Source organism: Denticeps clupeoides, chromosome 3 (genome assembly GCF_900700375.1).
Source record: "Denticeps clupeoides chromosome 3, fDenClu1.1, whole genome shotgun sequence".
NCBI classification, from domain to species: Eukaryota; Metazoa; Chordata; class Actinopteri; order Clupeiformes; family Denticipitidae; genus Denticeps; species Denticeps clupeoides.
Genome location: NC_041709.1, coordinates 18,643,700 through 18,659,272, shown reverse-complemented (window position 1 = coordinate 18,659,272; position 15,573 = coordinate 18,643,700). Strand labels below are relative to the sequence as shown.

Below are 15,573 nucleotides of genomic sequence, written 5' to 3'. Positions count from 1 at the left end.
GGTCTGTGGGTGGCGGTAGTGTTCAAATTCTCATGGTACCATGATCTCATGGGGTATGGGGATACAACGCAATGTACATTACGCACCAGCTACGAATGATATTTCCTACATACATTAAAAAGCTCAGTGTTGTTGCTTTGTTTGGTGCAAGTATGTTAAGAAATGGTTCCGGGCTCCATGGTCTGTCTTTTTTTTTTTTAAACTTGATTACATCTTTGTTTAAATGTTACAAAATTCTAAACTCCTAAACTATTCTCAGCTGCAGCTCCAACAGATCTCAGTTCAACGTCGAAGCACCTCTGTCAGAATGCAGTGCTGATTCGGCAAGTGCAAATCACAAAAGCGCATCCAGGAAAACACGAACCAGCTTGAACCCTTTATTACTTCCGCTTCCTTTTACAATAAAAGATGGCGGGGAATTAAGTCCTGATCCTGTGCTTTTACCACATACATGATGCAGATTTGAATCCTTTTTAAAAGAATATAAATGCATAATGCATACACATCATACGGTATTAAAAAACAGTAGGTGCACAGGAAGTGGGCCAGAAAACCTGACCGCTGTTCGGGACAGAGAAACGCCCCTCAGGCTGTGTGCGCACCGGGGCAACACTCAAGTGCACAACAGCCAAACACTCAGTTAATGTATGCAGATTTATGCTAATTTCACTCGTGTTAATGAACTCGACACACTTCAGCAATGATGGAGAGTGTGCCAACAATACACACACTGGCATTTGAAAAGAAAAGAAAAAACTAAATTCCCATGCACCGACACACACACGAAACGCAGAAATGCACACACCCACTCAGGCACATGCACACTAGGCAGCGGTTCTCAGACGCCGCATCACAACCCACCCCACACACAGCCAGGGGGGAAAAGAGAAACTTCCTCGAGTGATGAAGAAATAAAGAAATGTTCAGTCAGCTGTCTGGGCCGCACAAAGGGCAAAGCGGCGTGATTTTTGACAGGTACAAAGTACAGGCACCACTTCAAACAAGCGAACAGTTTTAACATTTCAGTTTTAAAGTTTTAAAGCACGAGGGACCACCAAGGTTAGATGGAATGTTGCCTGAGAGACCCCAGAAAATGTGAGGCGCTCTGGGATAGGCGGCTAATCTATTGGCCAGGTGGTGTGTGAGGGACACATGTGCTCAGGGCTGCCACACCCATTGGCTTAGACATTGGGCTAAAGTTGCACACTGGGATCAGGTCCGGATCACTCCTCTCCCTATAATGGGACTACACATATCTGGTGAATTAATCTTTACTTAAGGCATTTATATGCCAATAAATTTGTGTTTGTTTGTTTGAGGAGTTGAGAGTAAGGGGGCACGGGCTGTATCACCATACTGCATGTTCAGGAAATAAAACACACAAAATGTAAAGAAGAAAAGGCTGTTTTTAAGCGATGCAATGGGCAAAAAAATTATAGTAAAGAAATAAACAAACAAAATGAGCCAGAAAAAGAGACAAAAACAAACAAAACCCACATGAACTTCACCTTTCCAGTCATTAAAGCAAACTTAGTCCTCACTAGCAACGGACAGTCTGAAATGTGTTAGAATTAAATTAAGACATTCACCATAATGCTCCAGTTTCCGAACAATAGTCACCCAAAGAATTAAAAGTATTATTTCCCAGAGTTCTCACTCACACACACTTTTTAAAAATCAATCTCAGAAGCGGTTGACCTGAAGACAACCCATTTTCATCATGGGTCTGGGAAACTAGATTGGTGCCCCAAGCAGCACGACATAATAACATGCAGTAAACTAGTTCCAAACTCACACACAAACAAACGCACACACAATTCAAAAGGACAGCCTCACCTGAAATGGGAGGAAAGACAAAAAGAAAGAGAATAGAAAAACTGTTCAAATTCACCACCTCACCACATATACAAACACACCTTTTTTTCCTGTCTCAAATACACGCTCGTGATTAAAATGCACACTCAAGGGTTTCTGTGAGCTTACACCCAGAGTCCCAGCCGATACTACCCCGATAAGGAAAAGTGGTGATGATCGAGTGAGAATGATACCGAATTTATACAGATTTACAACGTCACATGCGCTACGGGCTGGTTAATAACCAGTACATGCAACTGAGCTGATGTATGAGTGATTGTATGAATGAATTATGTATGAGACTTTATCACAGAGGCAGATCGTCTGCGTCCTTTCAAACAACGTTTGGTGCCAACAGTCCTGTCATCTATTTAAGTAAACACACACGTATAAGTCTTGTTCATGACCACTAGTCAAAATAACTTGTTACTACAGACAAATATTGAAAAGCAGTCAGTAAGAATTAAAAACCAGCTTAGCACTCTCTGGGCCCATGGTGTAGGTTAAATATAATAAGAAGTGACCTTTCTCCTGTCAATCAGACATGCTCACTTCTCCACTGCTTAGGGCGGAGCCCTTCTGCAGCACACTCATAGGGACACAGAGTGGTGCATTATGGGTAGAGAGAGAGAAGAGGACGTGATGTTGGCACTTTCACACCCTTCAGCTCTGTGGAACAATCAAAGGCAGGACTGGAGCAGTATGTGTGAGACAGTGAGAGAGGGAGAGAGAGACAGATGCACCACCTCCAACTGTCACTCATGAACCTCTACGCTCAGGCCTGAGAGCTCTCACTGCAAACCACGCAGGGAAACACACACACACACACACACACTGTCTCTGGCATACACAATTTCCCGCAAATCCTGATGTCACACAGAGCTGAGCGGCGGTGTGTGACACATTCCAACATGCTTACGTTCACCTGCAGACACACCATACGTATCCCCTTGAATGTCTGACCCCATGGGCAGAAAGAGTCACTACCTGGCATCTCAATCAGGAAGAGATGAGCTGTATACTAAACAAACACAGTGGCACATACAAACACACACACACATACAAACACACTGATTGTTATTGTGAAGCACAGCAAGCACAGCACACGGTGACGCAACGAAATGTGTCCTCTGCTTTTAACCATCACCCTTGGTGAGCAGTGGGCAGCCATGACAGGCACCCGGGGAGCAGTGTGTGGGGACGGTGCTTTGCTGAGTGACACCTCAGTGGTGGTCCGGCAACCTTCCGATTACGGGCCTGCTTCCTTACCCGCTAGGCCACCACTGCCCTCTTACTTTACTTATGAACAGCTTTCTTCTACTGATATGAAATCATCTGTCACTGTGCAAAACACACACATATACACACAATTAACAGAGGCACAGGGTGACGCCTTAGATCCAGGACAGATGGTGTGAGGGCGTGGCCTGAGCCCTACCAGGTACTGGACCACGAGGTCACATAACCTGCCAGAATGATGGGTTAAGTGATGATGTCATAAAAAGGGGACAGACCCCAAGAGGCCCATTAGTGAGAATCTCAGGCCATCTGCTCAATAGCACAAGTACACACATAAAATGCACCCAATATATACACAGACACATGCACACACAAAACAAATACACACACACAGAGTAGAAGATGTTAAATCTCCACAGAGTAAGAGGACCTCAAAATTATTTTAAAAGAGATGTTTTGGTTTCCCCTGGTGTCTTTGACTCCAGGGAAACAATCTGTCACCGGTTTTACCTGATTAGTGCTTGCATGCACACACACACACACACACACACACACACACACATAATCAAAGTCTCAGCACAGAACCCCCCCAAAACATAAAAAAAAATATTAAATTATTATATTAATAAAAAAAATCAATTTCACTTATTTTACATTTTATGGCATTTTTTGTCCATACACGCAATACAGGTATAACATACACTCACAAGTGTGTACGCACATCATGGTCAAATACACCACACTAACTAGAACATAATTATAGTAATTTTACTTAAACAAGAGTGGATTTATAAAAAGCAGCGCTGCTTGTCCTTATGCCCATCCTCATTTCTCCATCCTGCTCACATCACTCACATCCCCTGAAAATGACACATAATTACATTTTAGCAGTCACTTGAAGAACACACAGTGTTCTAACATCCCCCCACCACCACCATCCCTTTCAGCATCTCCAAGGTGAGGGAAGGATGACAGTTGGATGCCTTATATTTGCATTATGTGTATGCAAAAACAATGGATACGAAGCACCGATATTCTGAACATTATCCATTAATCAAGGTCAAGACAAGGAAGAATAAATAACCTTTCAGCGGGAGGAAAGAAACTTTACAGGAAAGCACCAAAAGAGAGAAAAGCAAACAAAGAGAAAGCCAAGACTTTGTCCTTGCAAAACAGTTAGTGTGTGTGTGCGCAAAAGAAAGAGAGAGAAACAGAGCAGTAGACTGAGGCCCAGAGAAAAGAAAAATTGACGAGCTAATTCTCACATTACTGCCATGGCAAGGAAACCTGTCAGATCTCATTTTCACATTTTAAAAAGGCTGCTGACGGCCTGTTCCTCATCTCCGACTCTTAACACCTTTTCTCTGCTCGCGCGTTTGTTTTTACATCTTTGCGAGGACCTGTGTTAATAACAGTGTAACAGTGTTTTCCACACATCCACTTTATTTGGGCAAGTCGCCCAGTTATGTTAGCTGCTGCCAAAGTATTTGTGTTGGCCCATTTTAAGCATTTTTAATTGCAAATTAATCTCTCCTCATTGTACCACTCCTATACTCATTCGTTGTAACAACACAAACTTGAAAAGGTTATGAAACCTGTGTTTGTTGCAGAAAGATAGGACCCAAGCACAGTTCCAATCGCTTTATTTAAACTGGACTAGGGCAGCAACTATTGAATATTTTTTAAATCGAGTATTCTGATGATATTTTTTCATCGATTAATCGATTAATCGGATAACTCATACTTTTGGGTTATTGGCTCCAGAACTAAGCTAATTTAATGGCTCTTTCTGTGAAACATTCATGATGTACATGAAAAAAACTATGAAACATAGGTTAGCCTATTTGTCCTAATTTGTTTGTTTTTTTTTTAATCTGAGAATAAAGAGAAAAAAGTATAAAGGTACAAAATAGTAAAAAGAAAATATCAATAAACAATTCAAGTATTACTAATAATCCAACTTAAACAATACAGTTCATTTTCCAGTTGTATCCAGATGAGGTGGGTAGGTACAATGTTTGTCTTTGAGCAATGTTATGTGCAAAATAGAGAGAGAGAGAATTTGTCTTAGTGCATGTGTGTGCACTTAGTCCGCACTGCGTAGCTCCGCGGGCATGATATGGTAATAGATGGACTTTGGTGACTAATTAAACGAAGCCTTGAGGCAAAGAATTTTCCTCAAATATATTGTGTAATCGAATCATTCGAGCTATTCGAATTATCGTTTCAGCCCTTAACTGGACAAATGCATCAGGGCTCTATTGTGGGACAAGGGGGAGTGGAAACGGGAAAAGGAATGGCACCACTCACTCAGGGAACACATGCACGACACTCCACCTGGACAACAAAGGAATAATGGTGGATCAATCTGGAGCAACACTTGGTCCTCGTATGGGTAAGATTGTTTGTGGAGTTTGCATGCTCTCCCCATGTTGGGCCGTGCAAGAGTTTGTGAGTTTAGAATTTTTAAAATCCAACAAATACTAAATACTGGACATGACTAAGAGTAAGATGATTCATAATATTATTATGATTATTATTTGATTAGTAATAACGAATGCCTGTTAATGCCCAAATATTTGACAGTTTACTTAAAAATAAAATAGTTCACAGTATGAAGAATGTCAGTAATGTGGAATTAATTATGGGATGAGCCTGGTTAAAATACAGTGGACACATTTTGTTCTGTCTAGTGTTGTGTGCTGTGTGTATCCCAAATGATCATTTGCACAAATTTTTTAATAATACTTCGCTTGAAAAAAAAAGATTCAAACAGTGAGCTTCTATATCTACGTGTGTCACTTGAAATGGTTTGATTTCGGTCTTGTTTTATTCAGTGGATAGAACAGCTTGTTTTGATATCTCTAAAAGTCTGGGATTTGACTCTGTGCCCTTTTGTTCAGTCCAGTCTAATCTCTGAAGGCCAAGACACAAGCCCAGATCACGCAGTAAGAATGACAAGGCAGAAAAAAATCCAGTATTTCTACAGGGAGCCGCTCATCCCCGTCTATAGTGGGACGGAGCTTTTTTACAACGAAGAACTGGGTAAATTGAATTTTGTCTTTCGTTCAGGACTAAATGCATTTTGCATCTCATTTCTCTACCACAGCCAAGTACACGTCAGGGCTGTATCATACCTTTTCTGTGAGAAACACTAAACCTTTAAACTGAGGCTGTAACAGGAGGCAAAACCGTCTGGCTCCAAAACTTCCAGGTCATTTCTAATCCCAGACACAATTTAAAGTGTCATGTCAAAATTGGCTCATGTCCCTAATGTTTACACCCCAAAATGTAATAATAGTAGCGGTAATGATAAATATATTACATTAAATTGATCCCCATGCTCCCCATGATCAAACCCACATTGAGATCTGACTGAATTTGCAAATGTCTCACAGAAAAAATGCCCTTAATCTCATCTTTTCATGAACAAACCAGTTCAGAGGCCCAAATGGGGCTGAGTCAAAAACACACTATAAAAGGGTTAAGATGACATTTTGGTCCACAGAGAAAATCAGTCATAATGACACAAAGCCCAGTTATAAAGTACAATTATACAATATGTTATAGAAATTGTATAGAAATACAGTACAGGACAAAGGTTTGGACACACCTTCTCATTCAATGTGTTTTCTTTATTTTCATGACCTTACTACCTCTTGAAGTTCATTGAGAGAATGCCAAGAGTGTGCAAAGCAGTAATCAGAGCAAAGGGCGGCTATTTTGAAGAAACTAGAATATAAAACGTTTTCATTTATTTCACCTTTTTTTGTTCATTCATAGTTTTGATGCCTTCAGTGAGAATCTACCTATGTAAAAGGTCATGAAAATAAAGAAAACACATTGAATGAGAAGGTGTGTCCAAACCTTTGGCCTGTACTGTATGTATTGATAAATGTGAACTTATAACAGAGAAGTTCTGCACAAATGCACACATATGAATGTGGACACACATACACACAGTATATAATTAAAGATGACAATGGCTAAAAGCAAAGACGGAGGGTGGGTGGGGATTCTGTCACACTCACAGAGCAGCCACCCCTCCACATGTGATCCCTGACTGTGTGTGTCCATGGGTGACACATACCCTCTCAACTAACATACACACCTCCCTCTCTACCCCCCTTGTTTCCTCTCTCCTTATCTAGAGTGAAAAATAAATGATCTGGTGGCAGAAATCTGTTGCCAACAGCATTTTCCTGGAAGGGAAACTCTGAAAGGAGACAGAATGGTGCTCCGCTTGGAAGAGCATCTCCCTCCTCTGCACTATGACTCAACACACACACAAACACACATCACATTCAGACATTTGTACTGAATTGTACTGAACTGTGCACATACACACATTGAAAGACTTTGAACAATATCTATTAGTTCTGAATGGACTGAATGAAACTGGATGAAGGTAAAGTGTGGAGAACTAGGAAAGGTCACATGACACCGGCAGCTCTGTAGACAGTGTCCTTTAATGGCTGTAGCCCCTAAACATGGTTAAATGAGACAGCCTGGCTTTGGATTATTTCCTATTTGCATGATCATCTTTCAGCAGTCAACACTGAATCTTGGGCTACGTTAAGGATATTTCTGGACTGAAACCGAGGAAGACTTTGAATCAGAACAGGCTTGTTAAGTCACTGTGATGAATCTTCAAACTATTGTTAAGTGCAGAGCTATGCACAAAGCACAGGGCTTGTTTGGAACTAAAGACAATGTTGGCTACAGGATTTGTTGCTGGTGTGTTAGTAGTTCTGTCACCCAGATCAATTATATATATATATTTTAAACATTTTTATAAACAATTTAAAATGGGAAAAGCCTATTGATTGACAGGTCTCATGCACACTACTACCTCCTTCAGGATGATTTAAATCCAAAGCATGCCAGATTTAAAATGTATTAGAGTAACTGGGATACGGTTTTTTTAACTCTTCGAGGTAAAATTCAGAATATATTCAGAATAAATTCAGAACCACACACACCCCTTCTTGTCTATAACTACAAATTCCCTCTTTAATAGCAAAATCTAACAAATACAATGATACTTCATCATACTGATGGGTTAAAATACTGATCACTGATTTCCCTGATCTTTGAAAAAGACATCTGAAATTGAAAGTTTTGAAATAGAGAGCGATGGGACGAAAGAAAAGCACCTCTTCTAATCTCCCTGGTTTGGTCTCTAATAGCTTAGCTGTGTAATTGTAGTTATTTTTGAGACACTTGCTCTGTCAGAGAAATGCGCGTCCATCCAGAATGTTCTCCCCACAGACCTCTACCCAGGGTCTAAAAGTGAGAAAAGCACAGTGCAATTTACAACTTTCTTTTTCAGCAGATGAAAGCTTTCAAAGGTCCAAAGTGCAAAGATAAAGACAACAAATGACTTTTATGCATAAAAGTTTGAACATGTAAAACATACATATATGGTGACAAGGAAGGATATCTTCCATATAAAGCCCACACCTGTTGGACTAAAAGTGCAAAAAGCTTGCTCACGTAGTAATAGCACACCAGTTGCCTCTCTAAATCCTCTTTAAATCTCAAAATTCCACCATATTGGCCAAAATATATATCACAAACATCCTCCATTACAACCACTGAACATCCAGGGTATGAGGAGAGCTACAGGTACCTAAACTGGACTGGACTCACAATACAAATGCTCTCTATAAAAAAGGGCAGAGCAGGCTGTACCTGCTGCGGAGGCTCAGGTCTTTTGGAGTACAGGGGCCACTCCTGAAGACTTTCTATGACTCTGTAGTGGCATCAGCAATCTTTTACGGTGTGGTCTGCTGGGGCAACAGAATGTCTTCAGGGGACAGGAAGAGACTGAACAGGCTGACCCGGAGGGTCAGCTCTGTTCTAGGATGCCCTCTGGACCCAGTGGAGGTGGTGAGTGACAGGAGAATGGTGGCTAAGCTATCATCCCCGTTGGACAACATCTCCCACCCCATGCAGGAGACCCTGACAGCACTGAGCAGCTCCTTCAGTGGCAGGCTACTGCACCCATGATGTGGGAAGGAGAGGTTCAGAAAGTCTTTTCTTCCAACCGCTGTCAGACTCTATAACAAAGACCTCACAGTTGACCACACACACACAGACAAACAAACACACACTTCAAATACATCACAGTAATTACCAACTGTACAGGTGTACATATTGTACATTTGTAGATATATACATATATATAATTATTTTTTGCTGCTATTACCTCTGTTTCTATCCACTTTCTGCCGTGACATATGCAATTTCCCACTTGTGAGACTAATAAAGGTTGATCTTATCTTATCTTATAAATGTTTTTCTCACAATGCTTCAGGTGTTATCTTATATTTGCTGTTTAAAAATATATATTTCTCAATTTATCAAGCATTTTCCTAGGTGTTGGAATACATACATTTGTACTATACATGGTATGGGATGATTCCACAAGTGGGATAAAAAGCAAATGTACCTCAGTCAGAGAAGGTTTTTCATACTAAGGTTGGGAAAATTTATTAACATTTTCTTGAACTTGCTTTCTTCACATACACGTTTTAACATCACATAATGTTTTGTCATATAGCTCTTGAATCTTGTTTTAACCATTAACCATTTTGATAAACATTACAAACATTTGGTCAGCAGTCTGTACATGTACATTTATTCTAAGCACTATGACCTGTACATTAAAAAAATGTATCATAATGTATAATTTGGAGTATGGTAACAGTATATTTTATTTTTCTTAAAATTGATGTAAATGCTCACTGATATTTACTCTGGGAAACATCTATAATAATTAAATATACTACTATTATACTCTAATACTGCATTTTATTTAATCAGTGATCAGATCTTGAGTACTAATGACAGGGAAAAAGGCATAAAATGATTTAATGAAATTGATACTGAGGAGCCCTGATCAGTCAAGATAGCAATATTTAAGACTGGATCAGGGCATTCCTAATATATATATATAAATCACATGAGTCACATACATTTATAAATGTTAAATGTGCCTTTTCCTCTTTGCTTCAGAGAGTTTTCACACTGTTCATCTGAAAGTCTGAGACTTCTCCTACTCTGACAATGTGTGAAAAGTCCTAAAGTCCAACCTGGCCAAGTAAGATGAATGTGTGTGTGTGTGTGTGTGTGTGTGTGTGTGTGTGTGTGTGTGTGTGTGTGTGAAATAGAAAGAGAGAATGTAGAGGAATGGGGCTGACAGTTATATTGCAAAAAATTATCGTTTGAACATTCACTTTCACTCTGTCAGCTCTGAATACTGGCGTGTTGCATATATATATAAATAAATAAAAAATGTTGATTAATACCAAGGCATTAAAATGCAATTTTATTAACCCGGTCCACTGACTACAGTAATATTCTCTTAACTAAATAGCACATTTGGCACAGAAATATGACTAAAAAAAATTTTTCATGCAACTTTACAATTAGACCGATGTCTGCACAAATAGTAAATTATTACTGAGGAACTCATTTGTATAATGTGATCATTGGAATGCAGTTCATTCTCAGCACATCTGTTTTAATCACAGGCCTGTATAAAAAAATACCAAATTCAAGAGATTCATTTTCTATGTGCTAACTGAAAGCTATGAAAAAAGACAACAGACATTTGTTTACCATTTAATTCCATATGTTACACTAAAAGTTGAGAGTGAGGTAATTAACCTGTTTTACCACAGATTTCCTGCTTGTAGGCAAACTGACATACATTTGGTCGGCCAAGTAGTCTGTGCGATTCCAATGAAGATTCAAAATCACACGTTGCACATGGGACTTGTGATTATGTTATCTTTAGCTTCTAGATGATAGCTGATCATTAGTCCTGCACCAAACCAAGCTATGGTTGTGGGATGAGCTGGGGTGTCTCCATCATTTTTGGAAAGCCATGTTACAGGCTATCAGTCTACTTCAGTGTCCACTGTATTGATGAAAGGCCCCCATGCCAATCTGTTGTAGCTTCACATAATTAATATTGCATTATGTGGCATTTACTGAAGGTCTTTTCCACAGCAACTTCAATCACTATTTACACAGTCCAACCTGCAGCAACTCAGGTTTAAGTGGAGTTTGAACCAGTCCGTGAACTTCTGGACTTGTTAACCATTAGACTATTGAAACAAAACACATTTCCATCACACACTGTACAAACAGGTTTTTCATAACCATGTGAATGGCACATGGAATCCGTTTTTATCAGTTACAACTTCAGTATGTGGTATAAAATACAGATCATATAGAGATCAGACTTTTTCCAAAGACACCTCGACTTTGAAGGGAAATCGTAATTCATGCGACTTTTACGTCACTCTTGAACGCATTTTGTTGAATTCTGCACAGGCGGGAAGTCACCACATCTCTGTGTTGGTGTGTGGAAAGCTGATAATAGAAATAAAACCCTGAGTGGGACCCTGAGTGCTATGAGTTTTATTACCAAAACAAATGTTTCATGGCCCATGCTCCTGTAGTTGGGTAGTTTCTGTTGTATAATTAATATTTTCTCAAATTATGATTTGCCCTGATTTACTAACTAAGCCGGACAATGATTCCATGATTGATGTGTTAAAAGTACATTTACATTTAGTTTCCAGAGTGACTTACAGTCAGTAGTTAAAGAATGGTAGTAAGTGGGGTTTGATCCAGTGACTTTGTGATCTTCTGGTTCATAGGAAAGTGTGTCACCCACTTGGGGGCAGAGGTGGCCTAGCGGATTAGGAAGCGGCTCCTCTAATCAGAAGGTTGCCGATTCGAATCCCAAACCACCAAGTTGCCAGGAAACCACTGGTAAGGAGAGGCAACAAGCAGAAGAGAAACACAAGGAATGAACATTAAATCTGTGCTTTGGTCTGATGAGTCCAAATTGTGGCCTTTGTGAGATGCAGAATAGGTGAACGGATGGATTCCACATGCCTGGTTCCCACTGTGAAGCATGGAGGAGGAGGTGTGGGGGTGTTTTACAGGTGACACTATTGGGGATTTATTCCAAATTGAAGGCACACTGAACCAGCATGGATACCACAGCGTCCTACAGCGACATGCCATCCCATCCGGCTTTTGCGTTTAGTTGGACAATCATTTATTTTTCAACAGGACAATGACCCCAAACACACCTCCAGGCTGTGTAAGTGCTATTTGACCAAGAAGGAGAGTGATGGAGTGCTGCGGCAGATGACCTGACCTCCACAGTCACCGGACCTGAACCCAATCGAGATGGTTTGGGGTGAGCTGGACCGCAGAGTGAAGGCAAAGGGGCCAACAAGTGCTAAACACCTCTGGGAACTCCTTCAAGACTGTTGGAAAACCATTTCAGGTGACGACCTCTTGAAGCTTATCGAGAGCATGCCAAGAGTGTTCAAAGCAGTAATCAGAGCAAAGGGTGGATAGTTTGAGAAAAAGTTAAAAGTTCATTTTTAATTTTAAACCACAAAGTAAATAAAATAACTAGACTAGAGTGAAATTTGATTGTCATGGCCGGGGGTCCTAGGGCACACGTGTCGGCATTGTGAGAGGATGGCAGCAGGAAGACAGTTGCTGGTAGGATGCAGGCATTGGTGCTGGAGCAGGGGACCACCAGGGGCTGGGGAGTGGGAGTGGCAGTGCTGGGAGGGGAACATGGTGGGAGAGAGGAAACGGGTTACCGTGGTGTACGCGTGCTGTGAGGCGGTGGGCTGTAGAGGAGTCAGACGGCGTGGGTCTGTGGCCAAACAAACGGGATCCTCAGAGGGCAGGACGAGTAGTTGGGCGCGAAGCGAATCAGTCAACAACATCCATGACAAACAAGAGACAATCAAGCGAAATCCAGAAGAACGTGTAAGGATGAAATAGCCGCATACTGCTCTAGACATTCAAGCAAGAGGAACTACAAGGAGAAAAGTCAATAGAGAATTATCACTATCATGCTTTGCCACAACTAATATGATATCAATAATGTCCATTTTATGTGGCTCACTGATCGAAAGTAAAAAAAAATCTCTACAGTCAAAATAAAACTCTTAAAGTGCTCATTCTGATGCAGCTTCCTAAGCCCCTTACTTGATGAGACAGATTTAAGGGGATTGAGGGTCCAATCACCTGGCATCCAAGTCCGAATTACACAAGATTTGGCTTCTTCCTCCTCTTTTCTGCTTCCGTCATTCTCTTTGGCTCTTTGTCTTTCTTTTTTTCTCGTCTCTCTTTGTGACTGTGCCCAAAACAAAGCCGCAAGATATTCAGTTCACTAATTTCTCCAGAGCTGCTGTATCTATCCCACAGTCTCCCACAGTCTCTCGCATCCACATATCACCGTGAACTGACTCATCTGAATCCGGGCGCTATTCACACACATAATCCCTTAATTGCTTTAATTTACATGAAAGCTAATTTTTGGAAACTCTGCAGAAACAGAAGCCATGGCTAATCCTGCGTTTAATGTCAAGAGGGTTTCAGCATTGCAGTGACACACACACACACACACACACACACACGACCATACTTCTATCTCTCTTTCCCTCTCTCTCTCAAACACACATTCAGTGACTTTAAGACAAGATAAATACCAAGTTAAATTTCCACAAACATATATACTTATTCTTTGTAACACACTCACACACACACACTCCACAATACTACTTATCCCCCTAAGGAGCAGAGATTACATGAAAAAAAAGCAGCTCAGGCTGCTCTCAACCTCCATGTACTGTGATGTGATTTAAAGCTTTTATTTCAATTCTACAGGGAAAGAAAGGTCCATCTCCTCTTAAGTAAGTCTGTGTCCTGTTTAATGCTAAGCAAACAGCTTAGTATCTCTCTCTCATACGCACACACACGCTTAAACGAGTGGAGAGGAGAAGTCCTGACTGAGATTCGATTATATCTGATGATATGATATGGAGTGTAATGAATTCACAGCGGTTCCTTCGCTGTGTTGCTGCGTGAGTGAAGATCCAGCAGAACCAGTTGAAGGAGGCCAGTTTGTGGTCTGAATTTTCTGACCCGCGACTGCACAGACGTGCAAATAAGAGGCGTTGTGCATATTTAATTATCACGTAATTAAACGAAGATGATAAACTCCCGTCTTATTCATTTGAAAGTGCGAAAAACGTCTTTAATGGGAAACTAAACTCATTAGCTCAGTCACATAAATGGACACTCGAAGTCTGAGAGGTGTAAGCGATTACACATAGGGTGAAAAGGGGTAGGAAATTGGAAGCTGGTTTTAATTTAAGTCACAACAGTAGTGCGTGTGTGTGTGTGAAATAAAGAGAGTGAGAGGGCGAGAGACTATGTGTTTCTGAATCCTTCTGTTATTAAATTCCTCTTCTCTGCTTCCTCTCCTCCGTTCCGGTGTTTTGCATTGACCCTAATCCTCTTTGCTCCCAGACTCCTTTTGAGTGGGAGTGGTTTATTGCACCGCAGTTTCCCAGGCATCCCTGTGGGCACAAACTTAACTCGCATAACCTGGCAAAAACTAGTTTACTACAGAGAAAACACTCATCCATCTGCATCTGCTGAAAAATAGTCATAGAGCAGGATCCAAGAAAGAAAAGAAACACAGCACAGCACACAGTGCACACAACAATTTTAACCATCACCCTTGGTTAGTAGTGGGCAGCCATGAAAGACGGCCGGGGACGGTACTTTGCTCAGTGGAACCTCAGTGGCACCAAGGCAGGAATTCCGGCAACCTTTTGATTACGGATCCTCTTTCTTACCCGCTAGGCCACCACCGCCCTAGACATCTAGTGTATGTGTGTATACAGTACAGGCCAAAAGTTTGGACACACTTTCTCATTATATGTGTTTTCTTTATTTTCATGACCATTTACATTGGTAGATTCTCACTGAAGGCATCAAAACTATGAATGAACACATGTGGAGTTATGTTGGGTAAATTGGGCCAACCACAGCGGATTCTAGTCTGGATTTCAGAGAAAGGTAAAAAGTCAAGGTAAAGGAGCAGACCCGAGGAGAGGACAGGGTAGAGGTGTAAGAATGCAAGGTGGTGGCATTCCAAGGGCTGAAAGTCAGTGATGGAATCCGTGCAACTATCGCAGATAATGTATTCAATCACGGCTGGTGCAGCCCAATCTGAAGCGGTCCACAATTATACGTATCTTTCAAAAAGACTAGAGAAAAGTACTGCATTTTACATGGATTGTTTCTATATCATATCAATATGATCATACAGTAACGCACAACTGTATTTTTCTGTCTCTCCAGGAGGATGCAACGTCTTCCTCCCTCAGACTAGAATTGTGAAGGACCATGGGATGTTTCACAATATCAATAGCATCTGCTTCACAACTAATACTCAGACATTGTCCAAGCACAGAGTACGAATGAAGTAGTTCTGCACTGTTCACTTTGAAAGGAACTCTCAAGGAGTCAAGGAGTTCCAGCAACAGCATGTCCAAGTAATATAGTGTAAATGCAATGTCTAGTTCTACAGTAATGAAGATCATTCAAAAAGGCAAGGAGTCACTTGAAGAGTCCAGC

General features: G+C 40.9%; 1 protein-coding gene across 3 annotated transcripts in view; it reads right to left on the bottom strand.

The window, feature by feature from the left end:
- Positions 1-15,573, bottom strand: part of sdk1b (sidekick cell adhesion molecule 1b) — a 188,268-nt gene that overhangs the window by 134,211 nt on the left and 38,484 nt on the right. The gene's annotated exons all lie outside the window — the stretch shown is intronic.